Consider the following 20319-nt stretch of genomic DNA (forward strand, 5'->3'; position numbering starts at 1 on the left):
TGAGCAATATTAAAGATATTTATGAAAATGCCACTGCTGTACAACTAGGCATCAGCATGCCCATAACCCTGCATCCTTGTGTGCGCATCTAACTAGGCACCATCCTAGATTGTAACGTTCATGCCTTAAGGGGCTAGTGCGTTACATTCTCCAACACTTCAATTTTTGATGCCCTCATCGATGAACCCCTTGCGATCTTTTCCAATGGTGAATCCTAAGCTCACTCCTTCCTTCATCTGAATCCTAAGTCTGCACTCGTCCCTATACCTCTGTAGAATCACCTACTTGATAGTGATCTTCTTGCACCCACTCTTGGACTTGATCATAGACTCCATACCACTGTCGCTATTCATCATTCCCCCATTACGAGTGTTTCAATACTCTCATACTTCTTTCTTCAAAACATGAAATCAGTTGAATCCATCACGATGTCCCTCCAATCAACCTAGGAGCCTTTGTAACACTAGCCCAAAAGCCAACACATCATTTGATTGTTGCTTTCCTACCAAATTTCCAATACATACTCCTATTGACAAGGAAAAAATAAGGTGCACCCCCGCTGGGTAAGGTTCACAAACCAATCATTTCCGACAGTACCTCTACACTCATGCTTCTATTGAAGCTAAGTCTCTATGGACCTTCTGTTTGCCAACTCTATGGACTCTTCACCATTTTGATGACAATTTGACCCAACACTCTTGTCGCAGTCGATAATTTTAGATGCATCATCTCCCAGACGTGGCACTCATGCCTACTGTAATCCTATGCAACATCTAGTGCACACTTGCACGTGAACTTTGCCTAGTGCTCCCTTCCACTTTAACTTTACAAAGTAGATCTCTGAATTCGGCCCTCCGGCTAAACCAAGTTCTCCCCCTACAAAGAACCTTTTGAGCTTTAGCCTTCTACAAATAACATATATGATTTTTTCTTGGGAGACATATTTGGCTCTCAGCTAACCAATTCTATGAATTTCTCAATCCAGTCGCACCATTGCGTTCATTGACCCTTCAATATGGGAACTACCAAGTCTTGTCCATTTCCGGGAAATATTGAAGATATTTACTGTTGACCCTTGATTTGGCCAACGACACAGAGTCGAATAAACAATAAAGAACAAAAGGAAAACCGGAAGAGAATCAAATGGAAAGAAAATGACATGAACGATTTGTAGTGGTTTGGCCCCAACTAGATGGTAATAACCTACGTCCACTTAGTGTTCTTATTGATATTGAATCCCAATATTGTGATCAATGAACTAGGGTTCACGAGTTTCACGAGCCTTGAGAGGATTACAATTTTGGTGGATAATCACACTGTGCTCTTTTCTTCGAATCCCAAGATCAAAAGTTCAAAAGTCCCTCCCTTGAGCTCTTTGATTCTTATTTATAGGCTTAAGAATGTTACATGGGCCGACAGACCTTAATTACAATTAAGATTTGTGTATCAAGGTAATAAAAGAGAACACAATTAATGCAAATATTAAAACTTGCGCATCCAAAAGGAAATAGATGAAAGTGTGCGACCAGACTGGTCGCACCTAAGCGTGAGGCTTGGCAAATCAATAACTATCTGATCGATAGTCGAACAGGACTCATTTATTTAAAGTTTCCACGTCCCTACCACGTGTAGGTCAATCCTGCAACATCACCATGAGCCGTTTTCAGGTAAACATTTATGACTAGGCCATACAACTAGGCATCAACATGCCCACCAGCCTGCACCCTCATGTGCACATCTGACTAGGCACCATCCTAGCTTGTAACATGCATTTGACATGCCTCAAGGGGCAAGTACGTTACACCAAGCCCTCAAAAGACATGCATCCATCCCTAAGAGCACTCACACTAGGTATTTTATTTTATCTTCATTTTACATCACCAAAACTACATTTTTTTTTTATTTTACATCAAATTATCATACACCAACTTCTCTATCTTACATCACCAAAACTTTACTTTAATATACTTTATTCATTTTATATTTTTTCTCTCACTTTCAATAATATCTCTTTATATTTTAATATTTATACTATTTATCCATATATAATATCAAATATAATTATACTTCATAATTAAATATATATAATTATACTTTATTTTAAGTTAATCTAAACTTATAAAACAAACTAACGAATAAATTAATTCAAAAATAATAAAATAATAAGATTATAACAAGAAATATTTTATTTTAAATATTGTAATAAAAAAATATTTAAAATAATACATTACAAAATTTAAGAAATACTTAAATAAAAAAATCAATTAATAAATCATAAAAATACTTAAAATAATATAATATTATATATATAATATATTATATATGTATATATATATCACAAACACACAAAAGAAAAGCACACAATATATATATTTATCTGAACTACACATGCACATACATTTACATTTATAAAATATATATTTATTTACATTAGATGAGCAAAAGAGAGAATGAGGAAATGCTTGAAAAGTAATTAACTATATTTTTCAGCAGTGAACAATATTCTATAAGTGTGAGGATATACTGTAGATATATGTAAATTTTGTGTATTTTATCGCAACTAATGGAGGTGTATTTATCATTTTTTTAATTGTATTTTACACCTATATATATCTATTTTAACATAGATGATGTGAATGCTCTAAGCTTGTTGATATAGCATCGCTCATAATGGGTAGAATAAGTGAGGACATTATTGTTGTCCGTGTTTTCACCAGAGGACACGTGACATCCAATAGAGAAGTAATTAAGCTCCTGGAACGCTAGTGAGGTTTCGTATGGACGTCTGTCCTCGAAGCGCGAATGTCTCTAGGCAAGGCCACATCCTGTGACCCATCTCCAAGGTGTGGATGTTTCCAAGTGAGGCCACGCCATGGGGTCTGTCCTCGAGGTGTGGATGTCTCCAGGCGAAGCCACATCCTGTGACCTGTCTCCAAAATGCGGATGTCTCTAAGTAAGGTCATGCCCCGAGGACCATTTAGATGGTCCTCGCTCTCTTCATTTGCCAATCCCCCAAATCTAGGATTCTTGTCCTCGAACGCAGAGTAGTTGCCAGGTGTCAGTCGCCGCAGTTGTGGCCCACCAGAAGATCATCTGACAACTTTTGGCGAGCCTTGATTAATGGTGTCGAGTTCGTACCCTCGACAATCGACATTTCCCACAACACCGCTTGACATGGCGAACGTGCGCCGTATCCTGACATAGTCAGATATGTATTACCCATGAAGTTGGTGGGCAACATTTTGCAAATGGGCCCTGTTCGATTCGCCTGGGCTCACGGTCTTTGTTACTGCATCCATATGTAGTTAATTTTCAATTTAATCCCCAAATGATAGGGGAATGTGATTTAAATGTTGATTAAGGTCATTAATGACCCAGTCCTCTATAAATAGGGCTGGGGTATTTCCTTGTAAAGGGTTGAGAACTTTGGCTAGTTAAGCATTGTAAACTATGAGCAATATATATGCTGCCTGTGTAACGCCCTGGATAACCAAGACTGTTACACTATGTGTTTAAAATAGTGCTTAACCTGCTAAGCAAGTCGTTTGAACTTAAATGTATAATTAGAACTAAGTGAAGGTCAAGTTATAAAAAATTTGGTCAACAAAATGATTATTTTTCATTAAAATATTAAGTTTGTACACAGGATCCCAAAAATCAATTTACAAACTTGTAAAAGTTAAACAGATACAATTTATTCATCCTAAGCGGAAAAAAATAGGGTTTAACCTTAGTTCCTCCCAAGCTATCCCAACTGTGGCGATCGAGTAGGCTGCATATGTACACACCGCTCCTGAAGCTCTCCAACTCATGGCTGGTCTAGCCATCAGCTCCCTTACCTGCACCATGTAGCACCCGTGAGCCAAGGCCCAGCAAGAAAACTTTAAAACAACAAACATATATAGCAGCGGTAGCATTCAATCAACTTTAATACAATTAATTCAATTATTCAATAGGGTACAAGCATGAAGCTAAACAATAGTAAATATGTATTCTCAAGCATACATCTCAACCATTAATACAAATGTTCAGGTGTCGGCTCCCTTAGGCTGAACCCTCTGTTTATTTAACTGACCCCGGATCGCTTAGGCCGAGTCCTCTGATTATTTAGCTGACCCTGACTCACTTAGGCTGAGTCATCCGATTATTTAGCTGGCCCCGACTCACTTAGGCTGAGCTGCATCCAATACGCTTATCATCAGCCCTGATACCCTTAGGCCGTACTTCCATATTCCACATAACAGATATACAACCCACAAAATGCATATATTCAATTACAGGGACTTTCAATCCCAATGACAACCACATGGGTGCAGTTTTCTTACCTCGAATCCCAAGCAGCCAGCATATGACGACCCTGATCATGATCCTTAATTCCTGAGCCCTTGTGGTAAAACCTAGTCACAATGTGATAATGGATAACCATAAGATTCTAAATCATTTTAAAGCTTTGGAATCAAATACTAGCCTTTGCGACCTCAATTTCTACTAAACCGGGTAGTAGAAATTGTCCTGAGCGCTTTAGTTTGAATCCCTGAGCCTCACCGAGCCTAAAATCCTTGCCTTCCCTCCATTTTCTATTTAGGGCCGCGACTTTCCCTAAAGGGTCGCGACTCGCCCCTTAGAGAGAGGCTAGGCCCTCCCTGCTGGAGGACACGGGCTGTGACTTGCACCCCCTGGGTTGCGGCATGCTTGGCGAAACAGAGGTATCCCAGCCTCCTCAAGCACGCGGGCCACAGCGCCTAAAGAACAGGTCCGTGACCTGAGGCCCCAAACCCAGAAATTCCCCCTTTTTCCCAGCATTTCCATCGAGCCTAAACCTTAAAATCCAACCCCAATCTTCAGCCAAACTCAAAATTGAACCCAGAATTCTTATCCCTATAGCCTAAACATCACAACCAATCTATAAACCATTTCTTACACCCATCAAATGCCCAAAATCAGAATTGGTAGCCATGTTCATGCAAGATCTAAGTTCTAGCATTATTTCAAGAGAATTTCAGCAATTAACATCTAAAATCTTACCTCAATTGTTAGCCTAATCACCTCAAAAATCCTTGACTGATCCTAGCTTTGATTCTCTAGACTTTCCCAGCTAAATTTCCAGCTTAATTTCTTGAGTCTTCTCCTCCGAAACTTCAAAGCTTCCTTAGTCTCTAGAGAGGAAATGAGAGAACATGAAAGAGGAAAGGGAGAGAGTGTTTGAGGTTATCCCCTTAATTCTGGTGGGTTCTAGTTACTCTTAGAGCTTCAGCTGAGTGCATCCTTTAACTAGAAAGGACTAAAATTCCCCTTAGTTAACACAACCTCTCCTTTTGCCCCCTAAGGGTGATATGGTCATTATCCCCAATTCCCGCTAACTCCTCGAGTCGTCCTATAAATTCCTAATTAATCTCGACATGTCCATTGAATCACCAAATACCTATTCGTTACTAAATAAAACTCAAATATACATTAAATTCCCAAAATAACCCTAGTCTCGCTCCGAGCCAGGTATTAAACCCCGCTGTGACTATTCTGCTAATCTGCTCACTAAAATTGCCTCGAGCCATATATTGCCAATATATCCACATAATAATGTGATCTCAATCATTTACTCACATATATTTAACATTTATGCCCGCAACGGGCCAATATTACAAACATGCCCCAACTATCATGAATGGGCCCACATGCATATTTAATACTTATACACATGCATATAATCATACTCACATTATCATATATATCATGCATGCCACATAGTCACACATTTAATAAGTTAATCACACGTATATCCAGTTATGCCCTCCCAGTTAGCTAATCAAGGCGCTAAACCCTATTAGCATTTTTGGGACGTTACAACTTGAGACTCCATGGAAGCTTGCTTAAAAAAGCTTCAAACTCACTAATATCAAAGACTCGTGAACTGGGGCTCTTTTATAGCCTAAACCACGTAAAGCCTCTGTGTTATTTTCTTCTAATTTCTGTAGAGTTCTTAGATTAGGTTGATAGCGAAAAAGGCAGTCAACATTTCGGTGCTTTCGCTGAGAGCTTGAAGAAAGCGTGAAAAAAACGACCATGGTGACCACTAGAAGGAATGCACCAAACAACGCAGCCCCTCTTAGTGGAGCTGAGGGTGGAGAAACCAGTCGTCCACCTCCACAAGACCTCCCAGAGATGGTCCAGAAGGATTATGACAAGATGTCGATTACGACGACATAGGCGACGAAGGCGATGACGAGTACTACGAGGAAGATTATCCTCAGCCGATGGACATGGAGGATCCACCAGAGGTTGTTGTGCTCGACAACCAGGAAGCTACCTAGCAACAAAAAATCGATGCCTAGGAGGGAAATATTACCACCTTATAAGAGATGGTTAATGCCATGAGGGCCACTCTGAGGCCCAAGGGCTACGACTGGACCCACACGACAAAGTATTGTCTAGGCAGCTAGATGGTGTGCCACCTGTGCACCCAGCTGGAGTGCCATCTGTTAACGCAGCAGGTGTGCCTCTAGAGCACCCCATTGACGTGGCACAAGATCGATTAGCAAGTGTGCTGCTTACACACCCAGTTGGTGCTTGAGCCCCACTTACGCCACAAGAATGTGGCAAGGGAAAAATTGATGACAATCCTACTCTGGGGCAAAAGAAGGCTTGTCGAGCCCCCGAACACAACAAGGCCCTGAGGCCGACAAGTAGAAGAAGGGGGAGGATGTTCGAGGAGAAGGGGCAGGCATTCCGTCTAGACGCACTGGGGCAGGCCACACTAGGCCTAGAGGAGGTGTACCCTTAGCACCTCAGCAGCCTTGCAAGACCTGAGGCCTAGAGCCCGGCCGGAGGAATGTTTCCATTCAACAAGAGCAAGGCTTCAGCATCTCGGTTATCAATGAGAACATCGAGTCTGATGGGGAGACCGAGATAGGGTATCCTGAGGACAGTGGTTGCCATCGAGGTCAACCAGAGCTGCAAGATGGCTTAAATGCTTGTAGAGGTATAGCAGCCTCTAGGAACAACCCTGGAAAGAAAGGTCAGCCAGACCTCTGAGACGATCTCAATGCTTGGAAGAGAGAACACCCAACACCGAGTGCCAATCAAGACTGCGACCCTCTCCACGCAGAATTGGAGAGCTTGAAAAAGATTATGCTCAGAATAGCTCGAAGACAATGCCAGGACTATGACTTGGAAGACGAGGATGGAGAGCCATGTGCTCCCCACATAGTGGAAGCTCCGTTGCCATGAGGCTTCAAAATGCCTGCCATCACGTCTTATGACGGAAGTGTGGATCCCATCGACCATCTGTCAAAATTCAACCAATTAGTGTTGGTGCATCATGTCTATGAGGATGCGAAATACCATGTATTCCCATTGACCTTGACGGGCCTGACAGACGAATGGTTTAAAAAATAAAAACCTGGATCTATTCACTCATGGCACCAGCTCTCCTCTTCATTCCAAAGAAAGTTCGTAGCAACTAGAAAGGTGAGCTTTGAGGTCAACGCCTTGGCCAAGATAAAGCAAGGACCCATTGAGACTCTTAGGGACTACATCAAGTGCTTCAAGGAGGAATCCACTAGGACCAAGAGGGTCAATGATGGCCAGCAATTGATGGCCCTACAGGCGGGCGTTCAGGTAGGGTCTCCTTTGTGGGATGACCTTTAGCGGAGAGGGTGCCACAATCTCCAAGACTTCATTCATCATGCACAAGAGTACTTAAACTGTGAGGATGCCCAGAATAGGTGTTTGGTGGACCCGTTGCTTTCCCTGCTCCAATAACTTAGAGCCCAGTGTGGTGGGTACCCTACAGTTTAGCCCGACTGTCTAGTCAATCGGATTTAGTGCCATGCCTCCTGATGGTTTTAGTGTCGCTCTGATGGGATATTGAGCCACACCCACTAGATACAATGCTTTTTAGTCTGCGTTCAGTGCTGGAAGTATGACTCCAGCCCTGTCGGTCACACCAAGTAGGACCTCGAACGGAAGTAAGCGCAGAGGCAAAGGTAAGGGCAGAAAGCCCAAGGGTACTGGGCAGCATCGGCAGGACAAAGAACTGCCCCCGAAGACAAGTATGTCTCACAATATTCCGAGTACACGGACCTGGTGGAGTCTTGGGAGAACATCTTCTTGGCCATAGAGCAATACATCCACTACCAGAAGCCACAACCCATCCGAAGGGATAGGGAGATGAGAGATCCCAACAAATTTTGTCGGTTCCATAATGACGTGGGACACCACACCAACGAGTGTCGACAACTCAAGGATGAGATCGAGAACATCATCAAGCTAGGCATCTACATCAGTATGCTCGGGGCGAGTACAACCAGTTCAGGCCCTGACCACAGGAGTACCTCCTTAGCAGACTACTCCCCAGGCTCCAGGAAATGTACCCGCCACCCCATAGCAGAAAATAGTCCACGGACCTCCCCTGGTGACTGGAAGAGTGGGAACTATCTCTAGAGGACCTCACTTGGGGGGCACCTCCCGGGGTTCATAGATAGGATATGCGCAAGCCTTGAATCATGACGATGAAGTGCTGACATTAGCTCAGCTACCAGCACAAATGCTCAGGATGACTGACCAAGTCATCAAATTCTCCGAGGACGATGCTCGGAGGGTCCATTTTCCCCACCTTGATCCTTTGGTGGTCGAGAGCCAGTTTTCTAATATGATGGTGGCTCAGATCTTGCTTGGTCTCACTCTGACGTGATGGGCATTGACCCGAATATCATATGTGATGCCCTAAACATCGATCCCAACATAGCTCCAATCCAGCAAAAGTGTAGGACTATTGACCCAACCTAGGCGCTGGATTTGAAGGCTGAGGTGGACAAGCTTCTTGCGAAGGGGTTCATTCGAGAAGCTCTGTATCTGAAATGGGTATCTAATCTAGTCCTAGTGCCCAAGCCAAATGGCACTTGGAGGACATGTATAGATTTCTCCGACCTCAACAAGGCCTACCCAAAGGATTGTTTTCCTTTACCAAATATAGACCAGATGGTCGACGTCACCTCTAGATATGAACTTTTGTCCTTCATGGACGTGTACTCGGGGTACAACCAGATCTCCATGCATGTTGCAGACCAAGAGCACGCCAGCTTCTGGGCTGACAAAGGAGTGTGTTTCTATAGGGTGATGCTCTTCGGGCTCAAGAATGTTGGTGCCACTTATCAGAGGCTGCTAAATTGTATATTCTAAAATCAGTTAAGGGGGAACATGGAGGTTTACATGGATGACATGTTGGTTAAATCCAGAATGACCCCCGATCACATAAAAGACCTGGCAGAGGTGTTCTCGGTACTTCGCAAGTTCAGGATGGAGTTGAATCCCCAAAAGTGTACTTTCAGAGTCGCGTTCGAGAAGTTCTTGGGTTTCATTGTCAGTGCTCGAGGAATAGAGGAAAACGTCGAGAATATCCAAGCTTTGGTCGATATGCCATCCCCCCACAAGCATAAAGATATTCATAGCCTCACCGGAAGGATAGCAGCCCTGAGCCGCTTCGTCTCCAAGGAAACTGACAAGTGCATACCCTTATTCAACATACTTCAAGGGGGTCAGAGGTTCGAATGGACAGAGTACTGCAAATAGGCACTGCAGCAGTTGAAGGTGCACATGGCCAACTCACCTATCCTTTCAAAGCCTGTAGATGGAGAACCCCTCGTCCTATATATGGATGTGTCGTGTAATGTCCCAAATTGCTAATAAGGCTTAGTGCCTTGATTAGTGTGCCGGGAGGGCATAATTGGATATATATGGGCGGAATTGATTGATTAAATGTGTGACTATGTGACATACATGATTTATATGGTAATATGATTATATATGCATGTGGGCCCCTTTTTTTTTTTAATAAGAGCATAGTTGTAATTTTAACCAGTTGAGGGTATAGATGTGATTATATGTGTTAAATGATTGAGAGCACATTATTATGTGGATATATTTGCACTATTTGGGTCGAGGCGATCCTAGTGAGCGAATTAGTGGAATAGTCACAACGGGGTCCAATACCCGGCTCGGGGCGAGCTTAGGGGTATTTCTGGGACTTAGTGCGTATTTGGGATTTATTTGTTAACGGGCAATTATTTGGTGATTAATTGGGCACGTCGGGATTGACTGGGAATTTATAAGACCACTTGAGAATTATCGGGAAATGCGGTAAATGACGGGTTTGCCCTTAAAGGCAATAAATGCCTAAGATAAGTGTAAGGGTATTTTGGTCTTTTGCATAAGAGATAAGCTTAGAGAATGACTTCAGGAAGTGACTAGAATCACCAAAAACCACTAAGGGTAAGCAGCTCCACCTCGACTATTGATCACCTATGACATAGGCACTCGAGAGTGATCCAACGGTCATAGTCCAAGAGGGGTGGATCGTGATCATTAGCATGAGGAAAGGACGCCTCATATGGAGCGAAAGGACACCTAGGGTACGGATTAGACGTTTTGGGTAGTGGAGTGGACTCCTCATTAATGGCACAGATTGATGGGCCCAGTAGTACAGAGTCGACATGTATTGTTAGGAAAATATTGTTTTGCCTCAATGGAAATGATTATAATATTACAACTCTATGCAATAATATTACAAGTAAATATAGATTGATTAAATAAGGTTACAACTCTATAACTGAAAATACAAATAAACCAAAGAAAGGGAGAAGATGATGATGAAGAAGAGAATGGTGGAAATACAACTCAAAGCAAAATGTTACAAGTAAACTAAAATGTTTGAAATAAAGAAAAGAAGATTACAACCTTTGAACAAGAAATACAAGTAATAGGAACAAGAGAATAAGTAGAAAACAATGCAATAGAAAGAAGAACAGAAACAAAAGCAAACTCTCACTTACACAACCTAAGTGAAGGTATAAAACCTTTGTCCAAAAGCTTATTTCCCCCTAACTCAAGCACTAAGGGATCTCTCTCAGATATTGGAAAAGCTTTCTGGAATTATCAAGCCTCAAGGTGTTTCTAGCCAAGTGCTCTAGTGGATAGAAAAGTTGTGTCTTACAAGTGAGCTATAGGCTCCTATTTATAGAGTTTAGAGACACCCTTTGAATTTCAAATTCCACCAACCCTCATGGCTGTTACCAATGTTTAATTAGATTAATATGGAATTAAAAAAGAGATTTGGGAGTTATTTTGGTTTTTTGAGCCGTTCAACAAATATTGAAAAAACTGAAAATTGGTCAGTTTTTTGGCTTGTGGCCGTGGCCAGAGACAATGGTGGCCGCGGCCACTGGTCTCTGTCCCACAGGCCGCAGCCACTGACCAATTTCAGCACAAAAAATTGTGCTGTTTTTCCAAACGGTTCCAAACCCTCCCAAATGATTTTGTAACTCCCAAAACACATTATTGGGGTTAATTTCATATCTCTAATAGCCATATCACATATGGCTTTATGAAATTCATCTCAATATTGTGTAACAACAATTTTACACAATAAAGGGTAATAGTTGGAAGTTACAAATTTGTAACACCAAATATGTTACATTATTTGGATATATCTCATATATCTAAATATTGTAACTCTCTATTATATGTTACAATATGTGACACACTTTGTCACATTTATTTAATCTAAAACATTATATTATAATATAATATAATTTTACATTATATTATAAGATAATATAACACGTATCACTACCTTTACTAGGAGTGACGCCATGAAGAGCACAAGCGTCTCCTCCCAAAGACCTTGCAGAATTACTCTTCTCAATCTAAGTCTTCACTGTCTGAGGACAAGTGAAGACTTAGGGGGCAAATGTTGTCTGTGTTTTCACTAGAGGACATGTGGCATTCATTACAAGAGTACTTATGCTCCTCAAGCGTTGGAGCGGTTTCCTACTGAGGTCTATCCTCAAGGCACAAATGTCTCCAAGAAAGGCCACGTCCCGTGGCCCATCTCCAAGGTGTGGATGTTTCCAAGTGAGGCCACACCCCGAGGTCTGTCCTTGAGGTGCGAATGTTTTCAGGTGAAGCCACGTCCCGTGACTCATTTCCAAAATGCGAATGTCTCCAAGTAAGGTCATGCTCCGAGGACCATTTATATGGTCCTCGCTCTCTTCATTCATCGATTCCCCAGGTCTAGGATTCTTGTCCTCAGACCCAGAGTAGCTGCCAATTGTCAGTCGCCGCAGCTGTGGCCCACCAGAAGATCATCTAAAAAATTTTGGCGAGTCTCGATTAGTGGTGTCGAATTCATACCCTTGACAATCGACATTTACCACAACACCGCCTAACATGGGTGAATGTGCACTGTATCTTGACATGGTCAGATATCTGTTCCCTATGAAGTTGGTGGGCAATTTTCTGCAAATGGGCCCCGTGCAATCTGCCTGGGCCCACGGTCTTTGTTAGTGCATTCATATGTAGTTAATTAGCAATTTAATCCCCAAATGATAAGGAAATGTGATTTAAATGTTGATTAAGGGCATTAATGACCTAGACCTCTATAAATAGGGCTAAGGTATTTCCTGTAAGGAACAGTTCCTAGTGCGCAGCGGAAATTGCGGTAATGGTAGTATTGTATACAACAAAAAACAATTTCATATAAACAACTTTATATGAGGATCCTTTACTATGCAATATGTTAATCAATATAATATGTATATGTAAAAATAATACGAAATGATTTACCTCTTGTAGCCTATCAAGAACCCTTGAATATTTTCATATATATTTCGATCTTCCTATCCTCGCTAAAGTATTCACACAGATCTTCCAAGACGTTCTCTACACCTCAAGATGTGGGTGGGCACATTGAGAACAAGAATCAATATTTGTAAATCAAAAGTATTCTTAACACATGAGACTCTTGATTATAGGCTAGAGAGAAAGGTTTTTCTTTTGTGTGAAAAAGATGATCAATTTTTCTTCTCTGTAAAAGTTCTGCTCTTATTTTCCATCATATAGAATATATAGACATTATTATCATAATGATGATGATAATAATAATAATAATAATAATAGTAATAAAATTGTCCATCTTTAATAATAATAAAATAAATGATTAAAGAAAAAGTCTTACATTCCATTTTAAAACCATTTTCAAAATGTTTAACTGATCACCATCAGTAGTGGTACATGCATAGGGCAGTCTAAGATGCCCTATGCGTGTAACGCTTCCCTAAAAAATGGGATTTGATGTTTCATGCATTTTTATTTTAATTAATTAATAATTAGAAATCCAAATAAGGTATCATCTTTTTAAGGAAAAGATAACAACTTAAATTTCAAAATTCAAAATTTGAATTTCCATTATCATCTTATTATTAATTAAATAAATATAATAAGCAAGCCAATTTTGACTATCCATATTTATCTTTTTACACTTAAATAAAATAACTGATTAAAATCAATTTCTTTTATTTCTACACAATTTCAAAATTTGCACAAATGGAATAATAAGTTGTGCAAATTCAATTATCATATAATTGCACATTTACCCCGAAGAATAAATATTCTCTCAAATAGCTCATTCACAGTTTGACCCTTGTACAACTCTTATTTTGAATAGTGTTGATAGAGTCGCCTTGGGGACCTATGGACCAATAATTCTAAACTCTAATAAATAAAAGATTATTAACCAAAACTCTTTAATTCAATAATCATATTTATTAATCTCATGACTACTCCACTATAAATGTGAGACTGCACTCTTGAGAATTAAAGACATATTGATTGAGTACTTTATTGTAACCATAAAGTGTCCATTGATATAATCATTACATACAAATTAATCATCGATTGATGATTCATAATTAAGTGGGAATAAAATTATCGTTTGACCCTTTTAATTATATATTGATTCCTAGTATACCATTGACTTTACTAGTGTAGGTTAATTTATAATCTGATTATGAATTTGACGTCAATAACCTTTTCAATTCAAAAGCCAACCCAATAAGGAACCTTCATTCAATCCATAAGAAGGTATAGATTCCATATCTGTTAAGCTATGTCCCCAGCCATATACATCATTGAGTCCCCAAAACAATAGTTCTTAGCCTGATCATTCTGACAAACCGTAACACATAAATTAAAGGATCAAATGACATATATAGGAGTTCATAGTAACTTCAGGATTAAGATCAGTTTGTACTTGATCATCAGTTCATGTGTTTTGTAATACTATGAAACGGTATTCAAATAAGTATTATTAAATCACATCTGGTCTAGTTCTACATACTCTTAGCATGCAAAGTACCTCCACTAAAGTGCCTTCTACACTAGTAACCCAGATCTAGGTCACATGTATTCATAATACTAGTGGACCGTACTAGTAGTAATTAATATAAAGATTCCATAACTTTATTTTACTGCGAACTATTTAAGTCCATTATCTCAATCTCGATCCTCCCATACCAATTTGAGATTGATACCACATAGAAGAACTTGGGAATTCTATGATATTTACTTAATATTATTAACAATAAAATAATACATAAGCTACATTTATACAATAAGTCAATTCATTCATTTATTTCATTAAAATCATTGTTAGCTACAATTTCTTTAAGGGCACAATTCCCAACATGGACAGTGCGGGTATCTTGGCTAGAGAGCCTTGATGCATGGATGCACTCATAGATGCTTGAGAGCGTGACTCAGTGAGAGTTGTTCGAGAGATGGAAGTGTGGAGAGGCACACGGTCACGCGAAAAATGTGGCCATTGTTATCCGAAGGATTGGAAGGTTGACCTTGGCTCAGAGGAGTCAAGGTGTCGCACGAGCATTTCTGTTGTCAAAATGTCAGCCCTTGACACCATGCACACGTGGCACATGTTGCACCATACTATAAACATTCAATAATTTCACATAAAATCATAAAAGAATAATCTCAAGTCTACTAGTGAATCCTTAATGATTGCAAAACAATAATTTTTCACTTAATAAAATGACATATATTTGAACATAAAATTAAATTTGCATGCGACATGCGTACGTGGGAAAGACTTTAAAAGTTGCATGGAAGTTGGTAGATTTTAGCCTTTTTAATTCTTAGAAATTGCGTAAGATTTTATTAAACAAATATCTTACAACCTTGATTTATATTGCAAGGCTATACAAAATCGTACTTTAAAATATAACTAAAAGAATCATTGTATTTGTTGTTGTCATTTTCCAAATATTAATCCCATTTACTATTCTTAACTTAAATAAAATAATCATAGGAGTATCGTTCCCTCTTTTCTATTTATTTTTCTCACAAAATAATTAATTTTGTTAAATTACTAGTAAATAATTTAACAAAAATCAAATTCTGCTTACGGGGTACTTGTTCAATGGAGCTAAACTCAAACTCAGACAACTCGCCCTTAACCTTGGATAAGTAGGCCACCATTTTGATACCTCGAGCTTGGTATTCTCCCAATATCTGATTGACTACAAGCTAAGAATAACTATAACATTGAATGGCTTTTGCCTTTAGCTCTTTTTCCACCCTTAACCCTGACAATAAGGCCTCATATTCAGTTTCGTTGTTGGATGCTTTGAATCCGAACCTAAGAGCTATATGGAAATGATGCCCTTTGGGTGAGATCAAAATTATCCCAGCTCCTGATTCGTTTTCATTAGAGGATCCATCAACGAAGATTTTCCATAACTCCTGCATCGGTTCCCTTATAAGCTCGTCCTAAAAACCTGTGCATTCAGATACAAAATCAGTGAGGGCTTGAATCTTGATCGACGTCCGTGGAATATATAATATCTTGAACTGGATGAGTTCAATGACCCATTTCAGTAAACGTCCCAACATTTCAGGTTTTTGCAAAACCTGTCTTAAAGGTTGGTCAGTTAAGACGTGGACAGAATGGGACTGGAAGTACGGTCTGAGCTTCCTTGAAGCCAAAATAAGACAGAACGCGAGCTTTTCTATCAATGGGTACCGGGACTCAGCTCTGAGAAGTCTTTTACTTACATAATACACGAGTTTCTGTGCCCGATTTTCTTCTTGAACTAACACAGCACTAACTGCATTTTCTGTCATGGCCAGATATAGAAACAGACACTCCTTGGACGTCGATTTTGATAGTATGGGGGGTTCAGCTAGATGCACCTTCAGGCGGTGAAATGCCTGTTCAAATTCTTCAGTCCATTCAAATTTCTTGTTTCCTTTAAGCAAGTTGCGAAATGGGAGACACTTGTCAATGGATTTTGAAACGAAGTGGTTTAAGGCCGCCACCTTTCCAGTTAGGCTTTGTACTTCCTAACGCGACCTAGGCGAAGGTATTTCTAACAATGACTTGATTTTATCTAGATTTTCCTCTATCCCCCTCATATTAACTATAAACCGCAGAAATTTTCCCAACGAAACTCTGAAAGTTCACTTCTGGGGATTCAACTTCATGTCATACTTCCTTAGTATGCCAAAACATTCTTCTAGATCGAATACATGGTTACTGGCAGTCTTTGATTTAACGAGCATATCTTTGACGTTCACTTCCATGTTTCTCCCGAACTGGCTAGCGAACATTTTGTTGACTAATCGTTGGTATGTAGCACAGGCATTCTTCAGCCCGAATGGCATAACTTTGTAAGAATATATGTTATGCTCAGTCATGAAGCTGGTATGCTCCTGGTCTGTAGGGTTCATCGTGATCTAGTTATATCTAGAATATGCGTCCATGAAATACATGAGCTTGTGACTGACTGTGGCGTCTACCAACTGATCAATTCTCTGTAATGGGAAATAGTCCTTAGTACAAGCTTTTTTGAGATAAGAGAAATCAATGCAGGTTCTCCACTTCTCGTTTGGCTTCTGGACCAGGATGGGGTTAGCAACCCATATTTTGCTTCCTTAATAAATCTGCATTTAAGTAGGCGAGCTACTTCTTATCCAATGCTTCAGGTTGTACTGTCCCCAAAAGACTTAGTTTTTGGGACTTTGTAGGCACTTTCTTGTCCAAGTTCAAAGTATGCATTATTATACTTGGACTAATTCCCACCATATCTTCATATGACCAAGCGAAGACGTTCAGGTTTTTCCTCAGGAATTCGACCAGCGCCTTCTTCCTTTTAGCTTCAAGATTTTTCCCAACTTTGACAACCCTTGAAGGTGTTTCTGGGTCGATATTTTTTTTCTCGAGCTCCTCCACAGCTTTAAGCTCAAATCTATCTTTGTCTATTCATGGATCAATGTCCCCTTCTTGAGGTTCTTCCATCCCACGTGTAACTTCCATTGCTTGGGACTCCTCACCTACTTCGTCTATGACCATCGCCTGTTGCCCGGGTTGTGATTTTCCCTTCATAGCAATGCTGTAGCATTATGTGGCAGCGAGCTGGTCTCCTCTTACAGTGCATTTACTTGAAGTTTAGGGAATCTTCATTGCCAGGTGTTGGATCGAGGTGATGGCCTCAAAAACCATCAGCGAGGGTCGTCCCAAAGTCATGTTATACGCAGCCAGACAATCGATTACCACGAACTCAAGTATTTTTATGATAGTTCGTGCCTCATCTCCTAGCGTAACCACTAATCCAATCATCCCTATGGCCGTCGTCCCTTCACCCAAAAATCCGTACAATGTCATTGAGGTCGCCTTGAGATCGGTCACAGACAATCCAATGTTTTCTAGGGTGGACCTAAAAAGCACATTTACTGAGCTTCCATTGTCTACCAATATCCTTCGCACCCTTCAATTAGCGAGCTGCACGGTTACCACCAGTGGGTCATTATGTGGGAATTGAACATGGCTAGCGTCCTCCTTTGTGAAAATGATTGGTTGTTTTTCCAATCGTTGTTATTTTGATAGCTGTTGCTCCAGAATAAATTCCCCACCATTATTATTTTTAAGCTCATTTATATACCTCTTTTAGGCCCCGCTGCTCGTGCCCACCAAATGAGGTCCTTCGACAATAGTAGTTATATCTCCTCCTACTATTGGGGGATGGTTGACTTGATTCGTCTAATCCATCTGAGCCCTCAGTTGACCTGTCGGAGCTTCCGGAGCTGGATGAGAATTCTGTGCGACAGATTGATTTGGAGTGACTCGATTTCGGGCGTACTAGGCTAACGGTCCAGCCTGAATGAGAGTCTCTATCTCATCCTTCAGTTGTCCGCAATCATTGATGTTATGTCCGATGTCATTGTAGAAAAGGTCTCTCTTCGCTCTCTGATGCCTTAAAGGTTCTGGTTCCTTCCACGAAAGGAGATTAGAGTTGGCTAGGAAGATATGTTCCCGTGTATCCGTTAGATTAGTGTAGGTGGCATATAGGGGCTTGAATTTTTCCCCAGATTTATTCTTCTTCGTTTCATTCTGGTTGCCTTCACCATTCCCCTTCCTCTTATTGTTTCCCACCTGGTTATTCTGGGTGACAGGTTGAGCCATAGCTGCAACACCTGTCACCGCTCCAGCAGGTTGGATAGGGGCTTGGCTAGTTCCTGCGACAGCAAATTGCGCCTCTTCAAGGTTTATCCACTCCTGAGCTCGGGCCAAGAAATTGTCTACACTTTTAACTCCTCTTCGCTGGCCATAGATCGCCTCCTTCCATGATTCCTGTTCTCATCACCATGAGCTTGGAGCTATCATTAACGTCTCTAGCTCGTACTGCGATGTTGGCAAATTTGCTCAGATATGCCTTCAAGGACTCACCAGGTTGCTGTTTTACATTGGCCAATGAGTCAACCTCTATTCGAGCTGCCTGTGAAGCTCATAACACTCTCTTGAACTCGGAAGAAAACTTCTCCCACGAGCTTATCGAATGTTTTTTTGTAGTTTTTGAACCACTGGCAGGTTCAACTAGAGTCATGGGGAACAGGATACATCTTAGATCGAACTCGACATTGTGGGCCATCATCATTGTATTGAACATCCTGAGGTGGTCAGATGGATCTGTGTTTCCATCAAATGTTGGCATATTCGGCATCCTAAAGCCAATAGGACACGTACACTACAACAAAAACCCATTTCCATAACACAAAAATTTAACACTTTTCAAAAAGTATTATAATATATATATATAAGTATATATGTATATAGGCGGGACATAATTGGCGCCTAATTTTCCCCAGCCCCCCCCCCCCCCCAAATTTTCACACGGTCCAATTGACCAAAAAAAAAAAGTAAAAAACCATTTCCCCATTTCACAGTCGGTCCCTATTTCCCCTCTCTCTCTTCGTTCCCCGTTTACCCTCTCTCTCTCTCTCTTCGTTCCCCGTTTGCCCCCTCTCTCTCTTCGTCGTTTACCCCTATCTCTCTTCGTCGTTTACCCCCTCTCTCTCTCTTCGTTTACCCCCTCTCTCTCTTCGTTTCTCGACCGATTTGCCCAGGAGGATGACGACGACAGTGTGTGTGTGTCTTCATCACCTCGACGCATGGTGGAAGCAAGATCTGGTATGTTTCTCCAATTTGTGTCCCTCTCTCAATTACAGTAAGCTTTTTCTTTAATATCCTTTTTTGTATTTATGGGGTATTTTTATGCTCCGATCACTCTGTTGTGCTCATAATTTATTGTGTTTTTTTTCCAGTCTCACTTCATTACAAATATGGTTGGAAAAAGTTGATTTAGGGCTTGATTTAAACTTTCAGAAAAGGGGAAAGATCTCTAGAAACTGAATAAGAAGGTATATTCTTTTAAGATATTCTATTTTTTATTTCAAATATTATGCTTGATCTATATACATGTATGTGTTATATATATGTGTGTAAATTTCCTTATTAATTTTCTGTGCATTGTATACGCTTGTGTTTAATATGATTTATTATAATGTGTGTCTACATGTGAAATAAAGAATAAAAATAAGAGCATCTCTCTTGTTCAATTTGGGTCTTTCTTGCCCGATTGGGTGTTGGTCAATTAGGGTTGATATTTGAGGTGTTGAATGCAGCCGTGAGGTGTGAGTTTTTAGACTGGAGTGACTATATTTGTACTTTAGGTCCTGTTTATATAAATGATCACCATTTTTACAGATTCGCACATATAACCACTTCTTTGCTCTTTTATTCTTTCAATTGAGGTACACGTCTTCTCTTCTCCACTCTGTTTAAGTGTGTAGTGGTATATTTGTAGAAGCTCTCTTTCTATTTGTGAGTTAAACGACATCTTGGAATGTTAACTTTGCTTGATTTTTTAACTATGTCAATATATACATAAAGGGTCTCCAATACAGCAAATACTTTAACACACTTTTGAATGATTATGTTGGCCCATACTTATTTAGCACACTTATCATCATATATGTGAACTTATCACAACTACATTATATGCTTCTTTATATAACAAAAGCAACATTTGTTTTCTTTAGATAATAAATAATTAAGTATTTCTCTATTTACTTTTTGCTGGTGTTTAGATATCCTGTCCTGTTTAGATATCAATTTGGATTGAAAAAGATAATGAT

Source organism: Humulus lupulus, chromosome 1 (genome assembly GCF_963169125.1).
Source record: "Humulus lupulus chromosome 1, drHumLupu1.1, whole genome shotgun sequence".
Lineage (NCBI taxonomy): Eukaryota > Viridiplantae > Streptophyta > Magnoliopsida > Rosales > Cannabaceae > Humulus > Humulus lupulus.